The sequence below is a fragment of the Aquarana catesbeiana genome, linkage group LG01, assembly GCF_042186555.1.
Source record: "Aquarana catesbeiana isolate 2022-GZ linkage group LG01, ASM4218655v1, whole genome shotgun sequence".
In the NCBI taxonomy this organism is placed as follows: domain Eukaryota; kingdom Metazoa; phylum Chordata; class Amphibia; order Anura; family Ranidae; genus Aquarana; species Aquarana catesbeiana.
In genome coordinates, this window is record NC_133324.1 from 809,300,709 (window position 1) to 809,321,597 (window position 20,889).

The following is a 20,889-nucleotide window of genomic DNA, read 5'->3' on the forward strand; positions in this document are numbered from 1 at the left end:
AACACTACTAGATGCAAACGCGACTAAACAGGAGTTTTTGAACGCCAGTTTTAAGCTGTCAAAAAAAATAATTCAGAAGAGGTTGCCTCAGCGTCCTGTGTATATTAGGCCTTAGGGTACTCCAACCTGCCCATCTTGCATTGCGAACTGGAGTGAAATAAATTTGATGTGGATAGTTTAGTTGAATTATGTTGTCTCCTGCAGCTATGACCCCCATTAATTGAGCACTTACAGTATAACCACCTCCCAGGCAATGCAGGTATATCAGGTTGCCATTGATTTTTTAACCTTGATCATAAGGGTAGTAACCAAAGATAGTGACCAATTATTTAGAATGATCTGTATCCTACAGCAAAGCTTCAAATACCGAGGGTTAAAGCTGGACGCCCTGCAGCCCAAACTTGGCTGCCACCGTGTGCCATATTTGTAGATAGGAGAAAAGAGGTGTTAAGGGCACACAATTCATCCCTCAGTGTTGCAAACAATGTAAAGATCCCAGAGGGAAACAGCTGATGAGCATGTTTAAGTCCAGCATGAGCCCAGCATTGCAAGTCAAGTAGCTGAGCAAGCTCTGCCATTTCACCATTAAACTACAAGGAAGCGTTCGGAGAGGAGGCAAGAGGAGCCCATCAATTTTCAATTACATATGTGAAAAAAATTTATAGGACAGCTTCAGGACATCTGCCCCTATAGTGGGATAGGGTCCATTCCTATACAGTAAGTTTATCAGGGCTTAATATGACTCCATAGAGGTGCCTGTGCCGTTACCGAGGCATTATATAGATTAGGAAAATAACTGTCAGCTGGGTGACTGCCAATCGGGCAAAGCCAAGCCCCCCTCTGTACCGGGAGTGGTAACATTTCTAGGGGGAAGAGGAGGCCCATAGAAAGGAGGTGAGTTGGGCATTAATATCTGAAATTTTTTTTCACAAAAATAAATTGGGGCATGCCAAAATCTATAAAGAAATCTGAACAAGAAAATTTTTTTAGATGGGTTAATCCTACCCAGTAGGTTTTAAGGAAGTTTAACCTAAGTAGCCAAACTGTTTTTCAATCTGCGCATTTCCCAGATACTGGAATTTGGAGACTACTTGAAGTGGTATAGGACTAGGTTGGATAAGGGGTCCAAAGGAAAAACACTAGATTTGCTTCAATTAATCTTAAAGCCCGAAAAGATCCCGAATTGTGATATAACCTCGCCTTCTTACGAGTCAGCTGAGTCAAGCAACACCACCACTCTAGTGTCTGGAATCAGAGCCCCATGTCTGAAGATTTGTAAATGGACGGTGTTAATGGCTGTGACACACCCTGGGATAAATCCTGTTTTGAGCAGAGTTGATCAGACCAACGATAACTGTATTTAAGCGACGGGCCAGGCCCTTCGCTAATATGTTGGCGTCTACATTTATCAATGAGATGGGTCTATAGGACTCAAAATATTTGGGATTAGGACGATCAACACCTCACGCAGTGAGGTAGGCAAAATTCTATTGTCCTAAGTCTCCCTGTATGTAGACATGTAGACAACAGTTTTGATAAATACGCTGCAAAAGTTTTATACCACAAAGTTGAGTAGCCATCTAGCCCTAGGGTCCTATTTGTGTTAAAGAAATTGCAGCATCTATTTCCTAAATTGTGATTGGGCGCTCCAAAGCCTCAACTTCAGATAGGGCAGATAAGTCAATACAGTCCAATTACGAAAACAAGTCTGCCTGATCATAGGAGGCTCTAGAAGCATACAATTGAGTATAAAAGTCAGAAGACTTTTGTGATCTCCTCTGGTGAAGTTTGGAGCCTAGCGGTATGATCCAAGGTATGGAGGTAGGCAGCTAGTCAATTCTAGCCAAATATGCCAAAATCTTACCTTTTATGTCGCCAAACTCCAAATAGCTGCTGTTTTTGATACAACAGCTTCTGAGTTTTTTTTCCACCAAAACCAGATTAAGCCGCCTTCTTGAGTCCCTCCACAATTGATAGATGTGGGATTTTTAATGCATTCTAATTCTGTGGATGAGGCAGAGGCTTCATGCTTTGCAACCTTCCAGGCCCGGTCCTCCCCTGAGTTTTTTGATGCGGACTATAGTGCTGCGTAGGGTAGCTTTTAAAGGCATCCCATGCTGTACTCGTTGCAGTACCCTCACTTTTTATTTTTTTTTTAACCATAGTGGACTCAAATGCCATAAAGTATATCCCCTAGAGGAGGACAGGCTAATCCTCGTAATTAGAGGAGTGATCTTTGATTGCTCTGGGTAAGTAAGATTTCCAATACCCTAGGTAGGAGATCGGGGGACACCAAGCCCAGATCAATAAAGTAGGGAAAATTATAGGTAGTGGAATAACAGCAATTTTCTGGCGTCTGTGGGTACCTGCAACACCAACAGTCCTCTAAATTATACGTTGAAATATCGTTAAAGAAGTGCACACTCAGAATGAAATCTTTCCAGTGTCAGAGTACCATATTAAAATCCCCTGCTATAATTTATGGACCTTCCACCACCTGAAGCACCTGGGCCATAACAGTGTCCCAAAACATGACCGTAAATAGAAGAGGCACATAAAGGGCCACTAAAGTATAGGGGAAATTATTAAGGTGGAGAACAACAATCACATAGCGACCATATGGGTCTATAACCGCAGTAATGGCGCAACGTAATAATTTGGCTAGCATTATGGTAACCCCTTGTGCATAATTGGAGTAGGTAGAGTGTAAGGTGATCGCCACAAATGCCCTTTTGAGGGCCATCACTTTAGCACCAACTAGGTGCGTCTCCTGAAAAAAAAAATCAAATAGGCTTTGTATTTCTGTACATAGTTAAAAACCAAAGATCTCTTTTAATTTTAGAATTTAGTCCCCTGACATTCCAGGAGAGTACTGTTAGATGTGTACCCAAATGCAATGTAAGATGGAGTTACAATCACAGCATACCGGAATACATAAACCAAAGAGGGCCAGGGTAACACTGTGTCATGCATTTGTTTGTAGAGGTAGAATTTAGTATACCTTCTATAATGCCTTAAACACCAGCAGAAAAAAACAAACATGTAGAATAGAACAACACTTCAAATAACCCCAACCCACTCGACTCATACCACCTGTCTGATTATGGGCTTATACTCCGAATCAAAATGTCAAACAGGGTGGGAGGCTACATTTTCATCCAAGGGACGAAAAAGAGCAAGATTAGGTAAAGGCACAGCAAACTTTTTTCCAGTCTCTGGCCAGCAGGAGGGGCTATTATAGCCATTGCTGGAGTAAAACGGATTCTTTCTGGAAACAGGTGTATGGAAGTGTCCCAGGAGGTAGAACTAAGAAGCATTAAAGTAAAGGATAACCATCTTCAACAGCTTTGTGGTAGTAAGGCGCAAAAGCAAACAAAGGGGTAACAGACATAGTAAAAATCCTCCTATTTTCCCAAGGAGTCAAGCCATCGACCTGCTTCTGCAGGGGTTGCAAAAAAATTGAACTTTACCCTTATTTACCACATGAAGCCTCGTGTGGTACAGCAATCTATAAGGGAGGTGCATATCTCTCAGTTGCTTCTTTACCCCTTAAATTGCTGCTCTTTGTTATTGTGTTGCATATTATGCAGACCAGGTAGATCCTGAGCCTTCTGCAAAACCACATCTCGATCCTGAAAATGCAGAATTTTCGTCAACGTTGACCGCGGACGACCCCCCCCGACTGAGGGGGGCCGGAGAGGGATCCTGCGAACTCTTTGGTGAATAAGGGAGAAAAGGTATCGGCCCCCAGCATCTTCTTCATCCATTTCATAAGACCATGCTCGGGGGGGAATTCTTCCCCTCCTGATCCTTCCAGGAACCCCAGGAATCTCAAATTATTCAGACTGAGGCGGTCTTCCATAACTCCTATCTTAGCTGCCTGTGTTTTCTGTTCTGCTTGTATAGCACAAACTGCTGCAGATAGAGGGGATAAATCATCCTCAACTGTGCTGTTCCTCTGCTCCGCATTAGACACTGGGGCAGCTTGTGGACATCTTTCAGGAATGAGAAATCTACCCAGAGTGTTTTGATCTGGGTGGTGAGAGAGGACTGACAGGATTTAATGGCCACCATGATTTGTGAGAGTGTCGGCTCCTGTGACCGCTCTTCAGAGTCAAGCTGGTCTATCTCCCCCTGATCCATATCCCCTGACTCACCAAAGGGTGGAACATGAGTCCAGCCACACAACCACTTTAAATGGTTTGTCTCAAGGCTCTCGTAGCCTATTTTTGCAGGAATGCTTGGTCTGGTAAAGGAAGCTGAAAAATAAGACTTGCTGGACAGAAGGCCAGGTGGCAATAAAGGAACAAAACCTAAAAAGCCACCACATCTAAAAATTGGGAAGCTTCAATTTATTACAATTTGGAGTTTAATACTGCTTTCACTTTGGCCAGTGTCACCTTTTTAGAGGTAAGGGTGCTTTAAGCCAGTTTCCCCAAAGATCTCACAAGTAGGCTCTGTATATTATTTTCTGCCTGGACACAACACTGTCCTCAGATGTCTCTGTAGCCTTATTCTGTTCTGTGGCTGTGACTTGAAATCACTATACACATGGCTCATGGTAGTGCTTATGATTTTCTTGGCTGTTGTCACCTGTTCAGCTTTTCATATTTTAAGAAATGCATTTTCAAATAATGCTTAGTGAAAACTCCTCCTTTCTACACCCTCAGGCTAGTGAACTTTAATCTGTGACAAAGTCAGCACACCGCACCCCTCCTTCACTTTTCCTGCACCAAGTCCGCTCTGTCCTGAAATGATTGCAAAACCTGATTCACCGCTAGGCATACAATGTTTACATGGTATAATTATGCATTCCTTTCTTTCCCGGATATCATCGCTTCGTGTTTTTGTTATCTTCTATTTACTTAAGTTAAGGTCCCTGGCCGATGCTTTACTGTCAGATGAGATCAGGTGGAACACAGGTACAGTCATTAAACTCCATTTTACTTCTGTTCCTCTCAATGTTTACCTGTTTGAGTGTCTGGAAGGCACTACGTGTGCATATTGAATTAATACCAAAATAAGTTTGGAAAGTTTCCTTACTGAACAAAACCCTTGAAGTGTCATTCAGATTGTCATACGAGAAGTGCCTGAGGTCTAATGATTGTATGTGTCAGTTATCTAAAAGGTGACTTCTCTGTGTAACAGATTTGAGGGACAGTGGCCTATTGGTAAGCTATCTTGCTTTGCAGCTCTGGGTTCCTGGTGTCAATTCTCACCAGGACCATCCTCGAGAAGCAATTTGAAGGTTTTCTTTGTGGGTTTCCTTAAACATCTAAACTCCAACAATTAAAAAACATCCAGTTAGGTTACTGCCATCCTAGAAATGCCCCTTTCTCTTATGCTTCAATGTGTCCTTGTTTACATAGGTTCCAGCTTCTACAAGAACATTGTGTACAGCAAGTTTTTTGCAAAGCATTTGTGAACCTTTTTATGTAAGTTTCAAGCATTGTTTAAGCCTGTGAAGGCCAACTTAACTTTGTTTTAATCAGTTAAATTCCATTTGCATTGTAATAAAGGGTGTATATTTGGTGTTTGGAATGAAGTCTAAAGCCTAGTACACGTGGGCCGAATGTCGGGCGGCATCGACTGGTCTGACAGAAGCCGGCTGTTCATCCTGTCCCCCTGTCAGAACATAATGTCACAGCAGGGGAGATCGCTGTACTAACATCAAATTGTTAGTACAGCAGCTGACCTGAGCTGTCAGTTTAGTTTTTTTTTCGTTCAACCCCAAAAAAATATAACCAGTAGTTTAACACACCACATTGGTGTGAACCTAGTCTTAATGGCGGTCTGAATCCAGGACCCAGTCCATGCCCTATCTGGACCACTATCGTAATGCCCAGAGCCATCATTGCCGCTGCTGTTATTCTCATTCTTAGAGCTGCCAGCAGGACAGCTCTGGATAGTGGGCGGGGCCTGCCCGAGTTAACAATCAGGTGATTGGTTGCTCGGATGCAGGGCACTCCTAGCAATCACTGGCTTGCAGCACCTGCCCTCTGTCCAACCCTGGTGTCTCCTGCTCTCCTTGTCTGGGTAAGGTAGTGCAGGAGGGGGTGATGTGAAGGAGGGCTAGAGACATTGAGGCAGCCCAGGACAGTAATACGAAGACTCAAGATCGGTAAGGGGGGGAGTAATGGGGGTTGAGGACAACAATGTGAAGGAATTTTGATGTGAAGGCGAGTGACTGATGTGAAGTGGAATGCCAATGTAAACAGGATTGTGATATGAGGCTTGATTTGAAATCGAAGTATGCGTATTTGAGTGGGTAGGGCAGCCCATTCATTTTAATGGGCTGCCCTACCCATGAGAAACACAGGGAAATTAGTCCCAAACCATGTGGTGCCAATAAGAATAAACGGAACCTCCCACGTATCTGCTTAACTGCAGCGCATTTCACTGTGGGACAGGAACGCATGCAATTTCGCACATGTTCCCCAGCCACAGAGAAGGATCTGAACCATAGCACAAACATGCGATTCAGACCTCTGCTAGAAGAAACTGGGCTTGGATGTGTTTGCATTCTATTCCCCTGCTCTAGAACAATTTATCAATAAAGTCCACAGTAGAAGTCTGGAGTCCTTTAAGTCTGATCTCTGCTCACCCTGCTCTTCCCTCCAGGTTCTTTCTCTGGTTTTATATATGCATCTATCATTGCATACTAGGAAAAATAAGTCTGAGTGGATAACTAAATTCATAGCAGCCAGCTAAAATCACATATTTCTTGCTAATGAGTTGGCGTATTAAAGATTTTAATATGTGGTTACTCCAAATTGAAAGCGTTTCAGATAATTTAATCTTTTAATGAGCATGCCTCTTCTTTTCTACCATATGATTGGGATCAGAACTTGCATTTTTAGAGAGATAAGGCACAGTACAATGATTCAAAACCAATCGCTAAGTTTACATATGTAAACGAATGCTATAAATCTCTTTATTTTTAATAATTTATAAATCCTTCTTGTATTTTTATTTTGGCAATGAGATGTATATTATAGTTTGAACATTTTGTAATGGGCAATAATTACCTTTGTAACCTAGTCCAGATTCCTTTTGAAAAGTTAGCCTTCAGTATGCAGAGATGAGTCCTGGTAAAACACAGGTACAAACGTATGTGACCTTCAGGCGACCACTATGGCTTATGAGGAACTCTCCCTTAGTCAAGCTTTAGATAAATTTGAAATTGCCTAGGAAAGCACAATTTGTAAGCTGCACAGCTGCTCCAGAGACCGTGTAGGCAGTAATCTTTTCACAGCAGCCTAAGATTTGCTGTCCTCATTCACACAAATGTCTCATTTCTGAGTATTGTTAGTAGTTGCTAGGGAAATGATGGATTTGAATATTGTATCTACAGTTGCTGTCAGTAATGAGCTCACTGAAGCATGGACTTTTCTCCTTTTTTTTTTTTTTTTTTTTTTTTTTCTTATTTTGTAGGTAGTGCAGTGGGTATTATGTGCAGTGTTTTTTGCAATGTAAGAATTTTTTATAGAATATAGACGTTCAAACAGCAGCAATAGAAGTTGTTTGGTGTGCTGTGATTTATCTAGCAGCTACGTGACTGCCAAGATCCCTGCACAGTGACATAACACCTTTTGGATTGAGCAACTTCAATCCAGCCTAGAACAATAAGCGATTGTAGTTTCAGAGCTGTCACCAGCCAGTTGGTGCTGTCTGTGTGTGTTGGCCCTCAGATCCTTTGTTTTGAGGGTTTTCTCACATGCAGGAAACTGCAACACTTTACCATTCAGGCATCAGGCTGAAATAAAACTGGGAACACTCAATTTTTGGATGGCCTTTCAGTAACATTACATTTTTCTGCAAATTTTTTTTTTTTTTATCAGTAAGCATATCTAGAACCCCAGTTAAAGCTGAACTCTAGGCAAGCATCAAAAAAGATAAAATAAAAATGAGAACCATTCATTCATTGCACAGCCCTTCTACATAAAACAGCCTGCTGACTTTATTTTTTTATTTTATTGAAATGAAAGTGATATTAAATCTAAATGCTAACATTTATTATATTGCAGTTTACCAATTTTTAGATGTGCATTAGTTTTCCTTTAGGCTTTCTTTTATTTTCACCTGGTAATCCAGCTAGTAAGCTGTCCTACAAATGTATCTATTACAGAGCTAAGAGAAACCATTTAGGCTTGATTCACACTGTTGCAAATTCCGACCATGTGTATGCCCCATCGGACTTTTTCCGTCAAATTCAGACAGGCTTAAAAATTGAACATGTTCTATACTTTTCCGACGGAACAAATTACTCTTGGAAAAACCGCTTGTCTTAATGCGGTTCCAGCGCACCAAAAACGACGCATGCAAGTACGAGACGGAAGCTACTGGCTATTGAACTTCCATTTTCTAGTCCTGCCATACGTGTTGTACGTCACTGCGTTCTGGACGTTCGGAATTTGGTGCGATCGTGTGTATGCAAGACCGCTTGAGCGGGATTCTGTTGAACTCCTTTGTAAGGACCTTCAGAGTTTATTCCGACGGTAAAATCGGTCGTGTGTACAGGGCATAAGTCGCGTGACATGTGAAATCCCAGGTTAGTCAGTGAGGTGTTTTAACCCTACTAAAGGAGCGTCCGCTTTAGAAAAGGTTCCTGTACTATTTCAAGGTGACTTCTATCTGACTTGTGCCCATAGACTTTAATAGAAGTCACCTCCAAGTTGGATCCTCATATTGATGTGCTTTTAAATCTAGCATTACGGGAAGATTACCCAGGCATTCCCTGAAAGTTTTTTCAAAATCGCATCAAGTCGCCAGCAAGTCACTTGGCAAAGACACAGTTGATACTACAGCAACCTGAAAGCTGTGAGATTTACAAGCCTTAAAGTGGCTCTAAAGCCTTGTTTTTTTTTTTTTTGGTTTTTTTTTTTGGTTTTTTTTTTTTTTTACCTTTTTTAATGTGTTTAGTTAAAAAAAACCCCGCTATTTTACTCCACCTACAAGACCTTTTTCTGAAAAGAAAAATTACTGTTTGCTGTTATTGTTTATAAAGTAGTAGTTGGAGTTTGGCTTTGGTTTGTTGCATCTAAATCTGCTGGTCCATATAACACTCCCTGCAGACTGACAATGCTGCTGTCCAAAGGTGCCCCCATGCTCAAGGATCCAGAGTGGGGGCTCTCTAATACAGAAGTTGTGTTACTGACCAGATCATGTGAAAATAGAGGGGATAAAATGAATGCAGCCACCACATGTAATGATTGATAAGCAACAATATAACACATTTTTGGTTTAATACCACAAAGCAAGTGGCAAAACTTTCATTACATTAAAGGGGGTGTTTAGGTAGTGTAAACAATCCCTGCCAGCCCCACTGCTAGTATAACCTGTAGTATATACTTATGCCGTTTTATTAAAATTCATCCTCTAAATACCTTATTCTTTCTCCCTTATCAGTGGTCATGTAACCACCTGTTGATCTCTTCCTCGGATGTATGTACTAGGGAGGAAGGGGTCCAAGCTCTCCCTCTAATGTCTGCTGGGTGGTAACGTGACCGCTGATCGGGGAGATTGTGTTTAAAAAAAATGGCATACAGTATATATACTACAGGTTATACTAGCAGAGGGGCTGTTTTTTGAAGCACCTGATTAGAGCCATAGGCTCTAATAGGCTTCAAAATAGGGTGGCCTCGGCGTGCAGAGCATTGCACTCGGAGCCCCCCCAGGTGTGTTAGTGTCAGAAACCATGAAATCAGACCGAGACAGAAGTAGTTAAATCACACTTGTTCAATAATAAAAGTAAATGGAACAAACATAGTCAAAACATAGCCAGATTTCAGGAACTGGAACGGATAGTCAGACAAGCCAAATGTCAGGGAGCTGGAGATGAGCGTAGTATAACGACAAGCAGGATCTGGAGACAGAAGGGATATCTGCCAAGCAAGTCTTTTAACAAGAATTCAGGAGAGCTTCTCTGTGATGTTGGCGAAGGCAGAGATCCTCTTGGCTGGACGGCTTAAGTAGGCAGGACTGACGAGCAGGATATCAACAGCTGAGTACCTGTGGAGAAATGGGAGCTGGCAATTAGCCGGCGGCCAGCTCAGAGAAGGAAGCCCAGCCCTGACAGTTAGAAAAGCAAATGAATATTCACTTTTCTGACACTAAATCGCCTCTCTAGCCAATCAGGAAGCGCGGGTCTGTTATCCATTTCCTGATTGGTTGAAAGGTCAGGCAATCCTATTGGACGCCTAGGAGGAAGGGAGGAGACGCACAGCAGTAGCCGCCGTGATCTCAGAGGAGTACACAAACGCTGCCATATGCCCACCGCAGCCCGATCGCCTGCCTGATGTGCCCGCTGAACCCTGTCACGGTGAGGTGGTGGTGGTTTGCCGGCCCCCCCAGAACAAAAAACACCAGCCGCCACTAGTTTGCATTGCTCAGAACCGATCTGGAAGGTGATGGGAGGGGCAGCTCACACACAGACTAGCTGACAGGCAGGGAGGGGGGTGGAGGACACAGGAGATGCAGAGAGCAGGGCTGCGGATGATGGAGGCACGTAAACTGACCACGGTGTCAGGGCTCAGCAGCCATAATTAACCGTGGTCAGTTTACAGGGGGAGGGCAGAAACTGGCAGTATCAGCCTGGTATTTCAGGTGATACAGGGGGCCAGATTACAAAGCACAAGCACTGTGCTGCATAACGTGCATTAAAGGAACAGGATCCTTTTTTTTTTTTTTTTTTTTTTTTTTTTTTTTATTTATTAGGATAGATGCTTTAACCACTTCAAAACCCGGCACTTTTCCTTACCAGGCCCATTGTCGGCTCTTGATGCTGTTAAACTTTGAATGCCAATTACTCAGTCATGCAAGACTATACCCATTTTAAAGTTTTTTTTTATCATTTTAAAGTGTATGTAAACCCTAAAAGTTTTTTTTTTAATTAAGGCTTGTACAGTATAGGCTTTCATGTCATCTGTGCCCAGTCTTGCCACGAAGAGTTAATCCAGCTCTGGGCAGTCGTCTTATATTTTTTCAGTGAGATAAAAATGGTCAGCCAGAGAAACAGATGTCTGTTACTCTCTTGCTGTGAGTGACAGGTGATGTACATATCTCATTCAGGAGTGCTCCACACCTCAGCATGATTGGGCATGCTGAAGTCATGTGGTGACTTTCCTGGGTTTTGATTGGATGTTGGTGATCATAGCAGAAGTTCGGTGTAAGAAATAGGAGAAAATGCATGTTGACAAGGAATGTAGAGGTGAGCGGGGAGTCTACTGACATCACGACTCCACCCACCGAGCTCCAGACAACAGACCCACCCACAGAATATGCAGTGTTTCAGGTCTTATAAGAGGGGAGACATTTGACAGGTAAAGATACATGCAGGAGGCACGTATATCCTTATAGATAACCCCTATGGCAGTAGTTTAAAAAGAATGAGAGTGGGTTTACATTCACTTTAACCACATCAATACTGGGCACTTTCATCCCCTTCCTTCCCAGATCAATTTTCAGCTTTCAGCGCTCTCGCACTTTCAATGACCATTGCGCGGTCATGCCACGCTGTACCCAAATTAAGTTTTTATCATTTTGTTCGCACAAATAAATAAAGCTTTCTTTTGGTGGTATTTATTCACAACTCTGTTTTTATTTTTTGCGATATAAGTAATTAAAAGCGTAAATTTGGAACAAAAAAAATTTTCTTCTTTCTGTTTTCAAGAAATCCAATTAAGAAATTTTTCATAAATTTAAGCCAAAATGTATTCTGCTACATGTCTTTGGTAAAAAAAAAAATTGCTTTAAGTGTATAAAAATTGGTTCATGTGATCACGGACATATATGTACGGAGGTGATAATGGACATGTGTGCAGATAATCATTGGGACATGTGATTTTTTTTTTTTTTTTTGTTAATGTTAAATCTGTGGGGGACAGGTGTTTTTACTATGTGGGGACATGTGTTTTGGGGGCGTGTGTTTTACATTGTGTACATGTTTTACATATGTGTTTTACACTAGTGATCAGTGTGTAAAAAAAAACAGCTCATACTCGCTGACCAGCCGGCTGCAGCGGTCCGCTCTCCTCTCCTCACCGACAACTTCACTGTGAGGAGAGCCGATCGCCTAGCAACCGGCTCTCTGTTTATATCACATGACGGCTGTGATTGGACACGGCCGTCGTGATCAGGAGGGCCAATCACAGAGCCCTCCTGCCGATCGTAGATGCGCCGTGTCCGGGTGACACGAGCGCATCGGGATCGCCCAGCTGCGTGGGCACGATCCGCCTCCTTCTGAGGGACGTTCCTGAATGTCCACTTAGGAGAGAGCACCCACCCGGCAGTATATATGCAGTGGCCGGGTGGGAAGTGGTTAAGCACCACGAAAAATAGTTTAACTTTTTGAAAAAGTTTCTTAGTTTGTTAACAAATTTAGCAAATTACTAATCTTGATAGATTTAGGCCAACATATATTCTGCTACATTTCTTTTTTTTAAGAATCCCAATCCATATATTTAGCCTTTTTAAAAGTTTTTTAGTCTACAGTTTATGGAAAATTGACCCCCCTTAAAATCACTTTTTGTTGCTTTGCCCCCTGAAATGAAGACCGTTTTTGTTTTGGTCCCAAAAATTCAGGAAGCACTGGGCCAAGACCAAAACCGAAATTGACTGTTTTTTAAAATTAATTATTTTATAAATAATTGTTAGTCGTCTTTTTTATTAATATCGTGATTTTTAAATTAATATGAATTTGTCAGCCATTATCTGCACCTTTTGGTGTTAAAAATCCTGCATCAAAAACGCACCTCATTGAAATGCATTGGAAACTCAGCAAGAATGCATAAAAAAAAAAATGCACGTGTTGCTTTTTTTTAAGCCTTTTTTTTTTTTTTTTTTTTGTTTCATTCCCATACTTATGAAAAACGCAACACCAACACGACAGAAGAAAAGGGAAAAGAAATCCAAAACAGAATCGCTGAGTTGGAAAAAGATCATCCCTTTGTGTCCGTATTTTGTTGAAACACGTTTTTCCTTATTCTTGTCTAATTTTTTTACATCACAGAAACCTGACGTTTTCACAAAGGTGTATAGTCTTTTTATATTCGCTCTCGCTCTCTCGCTCTCTCGCTCTCTCGCTCTCTCTCTCTCGACAGGCTTTAGATTTGGAACATCTATCAAATCCTTCCGACGGACTCGAGTCCGGTCAATGACGCTAGGGCAGCTACTGGCTATCAACTTCCTTATTTTAGTCCGGTTGTACATCATCACGTACAAATCCGTCGGACTTTGGTGTGATCGTGTGTAGGCAAGTCCGTTCGTTGGGAAACTCCATCGGATAGTGCGTCGGACCAGTCCGGTCGAAAAGTCCGCCCATGTGTACACTGCACAAGTCCCACTAAAAATTGTTGATCGTTGCCATTGCTAGTAAAAACAATAAAAAAAAATAAAGTCCATAATTCTATCATTTGTAGACGCTTTAACTTTTGCACAAACCAATCAATATATCCTTATTGGGATTTTTTTTTTTTTTTACAAAAATATGTAGCAGAATACATATTGGCCTAAATTGATGAAGAAATTCGAAAAAAATTTTTTTTTTTTTTTTTCAAAATTGTCAGTTTTTTTGTTTATAGCGTAAAAAAGAAAAAAAAAACGCAGTTTGTGGTGATCAAATGCCCCCAAAAAAGCTCTATTTGTGGGAAAAAAAAGGACATACATTTTGTTTGGGTACAGTGTCGCATGACTGCAATTGTCAGTTAAAGCAACACAGTGCCGTATCTCAATGGCCTGGTCAGGAAGTGGGTAAAACCTTCTGGAGCTGAAGTGGTTAAATTTGAAGTCTATCACCTGAGGCCAATCACTTCACTGGGTGAATGTAAGGATTTACAATCCCTTTTAAATGGGAAGTTGCTTCTGTAGTACAGGTATAGTCTAATAAAGTGTGATATTAAGCTGTCATACAATGTTTGCATTTCAGCCAGTTCCTGATTCGGCCAATCCCACCTTTTTTGGGGCCTACTTGGATTTTCTTCTATCAGACTTCATAGTTCATAGTGGTATTGCATGCATTTCAGCTCCTAGACCCTATAGGGAGTTTTTTGCCCATTAAAAAATTCAATTTTTACGAATCCTGGTCATTCAGGTTCTAGTGTGGCTGCCACACCCTTAAAGGGTAACGTTTGTGGTAGAAAAAAAATCGGCAAATTAAAAAAAAATGTGTATACAATTCCCTCAGCACATGGACACAGATAAACAGTTCTTCCTTCAGAAGAATAAAAGGTAGGAATCTGCAACAACGTTTAACGTCTTAGCGATATACATGGATCACCCAGGGGGGATTTATTTGCCAACAAAAGTGGAGTTACTCTTTAAACTTTGCTTTTTGGGGTGAGTTAGAAGATTGAAGGGTAAAGCATACGTACAGGACAAGTGTACAGCTGCATTTCCGAATTCACAACATAGAGTAGAACATAGCGTGGGACTTGTTTTAGAAAAAGGGTTACAAAAATGAGGTTATGTTTGGTCATAAAGATCCAGCACTGGAAATAGTACTTAATCCTGAACTGTGAAAGTTCACACGGTTTGGAGAAATTAGGTAGGAAAGAAGCAGGTGGGATAACAGTGGGGGTGGTTTGGGGGACTAGTTGGCTTGTAGGTGATGAGAGGTTTCAGTCAACTTTGAGTGTTCACTTTATATTTTCTGCTTTTAACTGGTGATTTTTTTTTTTTTTGTGGAGAATTTTATCAAGCTTTCCGTGCAGTTACCTTTGCATAGTACGGATTTGTACTCTGTGCCTTAAATACCTCAGTAAATATAGTGGGCTTAGGTACTCCAACACTCGACCTTCCCTCCACATCGGGCCCAGGGATGTCACAGGTCCTCTTTCTCTGGCAATGAGTGGATCCTAGCTGCTGAAGACAGTGGCACCCTCTCTGCCACATGCTCTTGTGATTCCAGGGCAGAAATGGAGCTGCTTAATCAGGAACTACATGTGTCACCCGGCTGGCTGTGTAACATGGAAAATGTGTTTAAAAAAAAAAAAAAAATCACGAGATTGGCAAAAGGAAAAAAAAAAAGGAATTGTAAAAGATGCTTTTTTACCACTTACACCGCGCAGTTTTACGTCGGCTGTTGGAGGATATCGTTGTGTGTTGTTGTGTTTTTTTTTGGTTTTTTTTTAAACTGTGTTTTTATTGAAAAAAATTTCAAAAGAACACAGCTTACAGAATTTGAAAATATCAATCAGATGGACTGTGTGACAGGTACTTTGATGGGTGGTGACAGGTCCTTTTTATTGGGGGGGGGGTGGCGCTATCTTTGTGTTTGGTGTACACTTTAAGCGGTAACAAGATGTTACCACTTACCCGGTAACATCTCTTTACCGCTCTGTTTACATTTAGTGATCGGCTGTGAGAGGATCACAGCCGATCATGTGGTAAACAGCCACCGGCCAATGGCTGTTTACCAGTGTCGGTGACAAGCAGTGTTCCTGGGAATGCTGCTTGCGCCGTGCAAAGTGGGGTGGTACCATTTGTGATCGGCCGTAACTTCATTGCGGCTGATTACGTGGTAAACAGCCATGCCCAATGGCTGTTCACCCCCCTCGGTGGCGAAGCGGTGTCTCCGTGACCCGCCACCACTGAAGGTACAAGGCTGCGCACACACGTCCATGCTTATTCCCTGTTTAAATAGACGGACGTCGTATGACGCCCATACAGAACAAGAGTTGCGCCGCCTCTCCCGAGGCGGCTCCTCCTCTGACCTGCTGTTGACTCACCGACACTCCCATAAACTTTAATGGGAGGGCTGGTGATGCAGCAGTGACACAACAAGGTGAGGGACGTGGCGGCAGCAGGTGAATGGATGCCCGCTAACAGGCGCTGCCATGATGGATCTGAAATGACAGGTGCTCTTTAAATGTAAGGACTTATTCTTGCTGGTAGTTAGAATCTTCAATATTTGCAAACAAAATTAAGGCTTCCTGTTTAGAATAATAAGCTGTCAGGTTAGTAAATATTCCCAAACTGGTTCTCTTTTATGACCTGCTGCCATTTTGCTCCTTGGGGAGAAATAAAGCACTTCAAGCTATGTGCAGAAAGATCACAAGGTTTATAAGCTGCTTAGGTTTCACTTTCATTTTTACAGCTTACCCTGCCTCCTCACACTTGGAGCCTGGTGCATTTGCATTTCTCTTCAAACAATCCTACAGTTTGTAGTGTACACAGATTGGCTAAACAATGTGATAGAGGAATATTCCTGTGTGTGTTGGTTTTTTTTTTTTTTTTTTTTATATTTAAATTTTTTTTTTTATTTCATGGTTACTGTGAAACTGTAAGTGCATAATGCAGTGCATGTTATCTCAACCTGCTTGGATTCATTGAATGAGTTTACCTAAATGTAAATATTGCAGAATAATACAGCCTTTCATGTTTAATAAACTACATTATTAATGTATCTTAAAATCTAAAATCTAGTTTTCTTACTCCAAAAGCATTTTATTAATATGGCTAAAAATCAAAATGGTTAATTGGCCCCTGTATAAATTGGCCCTAGTATGTGTATGAATGTGAGTCCTTCGATTGTAAGCTCCTTGAGGACAGTGACTGATGTGAAAAAATTATATCTATATCATACACATCAGGAAGGCTGGCAACTCAGATGCTCTTGAATAAAAGTACAGGCTATACGTTAACGCATTTTTGGGTAAAAAGCTTTCATGAAGGCTTCTTAGCCGAAACGTATCAGCCTATAGCCTGTACCCATGTAACTAATAAAGTACTTTTATTCAAGAGCTTCAGTCGCCAGCCTTTCTGATTTTAAGTATCATATCTGTGGGGCCTGAACGTCCTGGCTAGAGCACTGGATCACAGTTTGTGGACTTTTATATTGGCAGTGGAGCTGGGGAAACAATTTGATATATATATATATATATATATATATATATATATATATATATATATATATATATATATATATATATATATATATATATATATATATATACAGTGTTGTGCTCATAAGTTTACATGTCCTGGCAGAATTTGATTTCTTGGCCATTTTTCAGAGAATATGAATGATAACTAGGGCTGCATAAATGAACGATTAAATTCTCAATCGTTCTATTTTTTGATCGGTAGGCTGCCTGCCCTGGGGTCGCTTTGGGCCAAGCTGTGGCTGCTGCACAGTCCTCTTCTTCTTTCTTCTCCTTCTTTCTTCTCCTTCTTTCTTCTCCTTCTTTCTTCTCCTTCTTTCTTCTCCTTCTTTCTTCTCCTTCTTTCTTTCCAAGTTTTTACACTCAGCGGGAGATGCCCGCAGACTGTGTAATCCAGGTACTGACTACAGTGAGGCTGCGATTATGGGCACGGTGAGGCTGAGTGTGACGTCCTAGCCATGCCCTGCTATGTCCGGTTTTGGCCGTTGCCATAAAAACTGTGCTAAAACAGCTAAAAGTAGTTGAATCTGTATGTGTGTTATAATTAATCGATTAAAAAAAAAAACACGAAAATTTTAATCAGTAACAGCCCTAATGATAACACAAACTTTTTTCACTCATGGTTAGTGTTTGGCTGGAGCCATTTATTAATCAACTGTATTTTACTTTTTAAATCATAATGACAACAGAAACTATCCAAATGACCCTGATCAAAAGTTTACATACCCCAGTTCTTAATACCGTGTATTGCCCCCTTTAACATCAATGACAGTTTGAAGTCTTTTGTGGTATTTGTGGATGAGGCTCTTTATCTTCTCAGATGGTAAAGCTGCCCATTCCTCTTGGCAAGAAACCAACATAACATGTACTGCACGTTAGAGATCTCCCCAGAGTGGCTCAATGATATTGAGGTCAGGAGACTGAGATGGCCACTCCAGAACCTTCACTTTAATCTGCTGTAGCCAATGACGGGTCGACTTGGCCTTGTGTTTTGGATCATTGTTATGTTGGAATGTCCAAGTATATCACATGCGCAACTTCCTAACTGATGACTGCAAATGTTCCTCCAGTATTTTTTGATAACATACTGCATTCATCTTGCCATCAATTTTGACCAAATTTCCTGTGCCTTTGTAGCTCACACATCCCCAAAACATCAGCGATCCACCTCCGTGTTTTACAGTAGGAATGGTGTACCTGTCATCATAGGCCTTGTTGACTCCTCTCCAAATGTAGCATTTAGGATTGTGGCCAAAAAGCTCAATTTTGGACTCATCACTCCAAATGACTTTGTGCCAGAAGGTTTGAGGCTTGTCTCTGTGCTGTTTGGCGTATTGTAAGCGGGATACTTTGTGGCATTTGCGTAGTAATGGCTTTCTTCTGGTGACTCAACCATGCATGCAGCCCATCTTTCTTCAAGTGTCTCATTAGTGTGCATCTTGAAACAGCCACACCGCATGTTTTCAGAGAGTCCTGTATTTCACCTAAAGTTATTTGTGGGTTTTTCTTTGTGTCTCCAATTTTCCTGGCAGTTGTGGCTAAAATTTTAGTTGGTCTACCTGACTGTGGTTTTGTTTCAACAGAACCCCTCATTTTCCACTTATTGATTAGAGTTTGAATATTGCTGATTGGCATTCTCAATTCCTTGGATATCTTTTTATATCCCTTTTAACTGTTTTATATGGTTCAACTACCTTTTTCCGCAGATCCTTTGACAATTCTTTTGCTTTCTCCATGATTCAGAATCCAGAAACGTCAGTGCAGCACTGGATGAAAGATGCAAGGGTCTGTCAGGAGTCCAGAAACTCATTGACCTTTTTATACATACACACTAATTACAAGCAAACAGATCACAGGTGAGGATGGTTACATTTTTAATAGCCATTCAAACCCCTTTGTGTCAACTTGTGTGCATGTTATCAGGCCGAAATCCCCAGGGTATGTAAACTTTTGATCAGGGTCATTTGGGTAATTTCTGCTGTACTTCTGATTTAAAGAGTAAACACAGTGGATATAGTGTGTGTGTGTGTGTGTGTGTGTGTGTGTGTGTGTGTGTGTGTGTGTGTGTGTGTGTGTGTGTGTGTGTGTGTGTGTGTCAATTGCTGGTGCTATAGCATAGAAGTACCTGTAATTGATAAAAGGGAAACCATCTTAAAAAAACATTAAAAATAAAGGAATGCAGTGCTATGTGATATACCGTATTTATCGGTGTATAACACGCACTTTTTTCCCCTTAAAATCAGGGGAAAAATCGTGGGTGCGTGTTATATGCCGATCTCCGCCGATTGGGAGTGGAGCGTGCGCCAGCGATATACACATAGCCGAGTGTACTCGGCTCTACCGACAGTCAGGGACACGACTGCGAGAGATGCCGAAACTAGCCGAGTACACTCTGCTTTGTGTATTTCACCGGCGCTCGCTTCTCTCCGCTCACACTCAGCGGAGATCGGCGCCAATTTTAAATAATAAGCGGCTGGGCAAGGCTGCAGATGGACACTGATAAGGCTGCATTGATGGGCATTTAAATGTAAGTTTTTTTTTTTTTTTCTCTTTAAAATTCCCTCCTAAACTTGGGGTGCGTGTTATACACTGATAAATAGGGTATCTAGGGCTGCAACTATTTTCATAATTGATCAGTTGGCTGATTTATTGTTTCAATAATCTGATAATAACCTTAAAATAAGTGTGGTGTATAATATGTAAAATTTAAAAAAAAGTGAATTCTAATGCAGTGGTGAATATAAATAACCAACTATATCAGGGATATGCAATTAGCGGACCTCCAGCTGTTGCAAAACTACAAGTCCTATCATGCCTCTGCCTCTGGGTGTCATGCTTGTGGCTGTCAGTCTTGCTATGCCTCATGGGACTTGTAGTTCTGCAACAGCTGATTGCATATCCCTGAACTATATGGTTAGGGAGCAAAATCTCTAATCCACTCTGAAAATAACAGACAGAAGCGAGATACTGTATATTCTATTAGAGATTCAATCTGGTAAATATCATCAGACTCGGATCACGTTTTTTATTTAGACCCCTTTCACACTGGGGCCCATGTAATGTACCCTGACTCCATGTAAAAGTTTACTTTAAATGTATTTGTAATGCCTTCTATTACCTCCAGTCTATCTGTCTCCACCTTCTCTGGGTTCAGATGCTGATCTTCTCCCTGCACACAGTCTTTTAAAGTAATGTTTTAAAAAAAAAACAAATACAAACATGTTATACTTGCCTGCTCTGTAATGGTTTTGCACAGAGCAGCCCCAATTCTTCTCTTCTGGGGTCCCCCACCGATGCTTCTGGCTCCTCCTGCCTTCAGAGTGCTCCAATAGCAAGCTGCAAAATATAGTATAGAGCTCCCCCTTTAGCAAGGTAAAAAAAACACTACTGCCTTTTAGACCCACTCACTTCCTGCCCAGAACTACATGAGGCATTGCTCCTCACACATTCACATTCAGAAGTTCTCAGTGACTTACTGACATGTATGGACAGTGTACTGACCTGTAGTGGTGCTGCACTCTATTTCCTGATATGTAAACAAATAATGCATTCTGTATGCAGGCTAACTAATCAGCTGGCCGATTAATTGATTATGAAAATAGTTGACGACAATTTTCATAATCAATTAGTTGTTTAATCGACTAGTTGTATCAGTCCTAGATATATCACTCACTCAGGTGAAAAATATATATGTTGGCGCAACTTGAATTCCCAAAGAATATAAATGGTGAAAAAAAAAAAACTATGAATGAAATACTTGTCATGTATTTATTTTTTTTTTTTTAATAGTGCAAAAGATAAAAAAAAAAGGCAGAGGTGATTAAATACCTCCAAAAGAAAGCTCTATTTGTGGGGAAAATATTTTGTTTGGGTACAGTGTTGCACTATCGCGCAATTGTCTATTAAAACGAGGCAGTGCCTGGTCATTAAGGGGGCAAATCCTTCCAGGGCTGAAGTGGGTAATGAAGGTACAACATTTAGCAACTCACATGGTTGATTAAGAGGCACA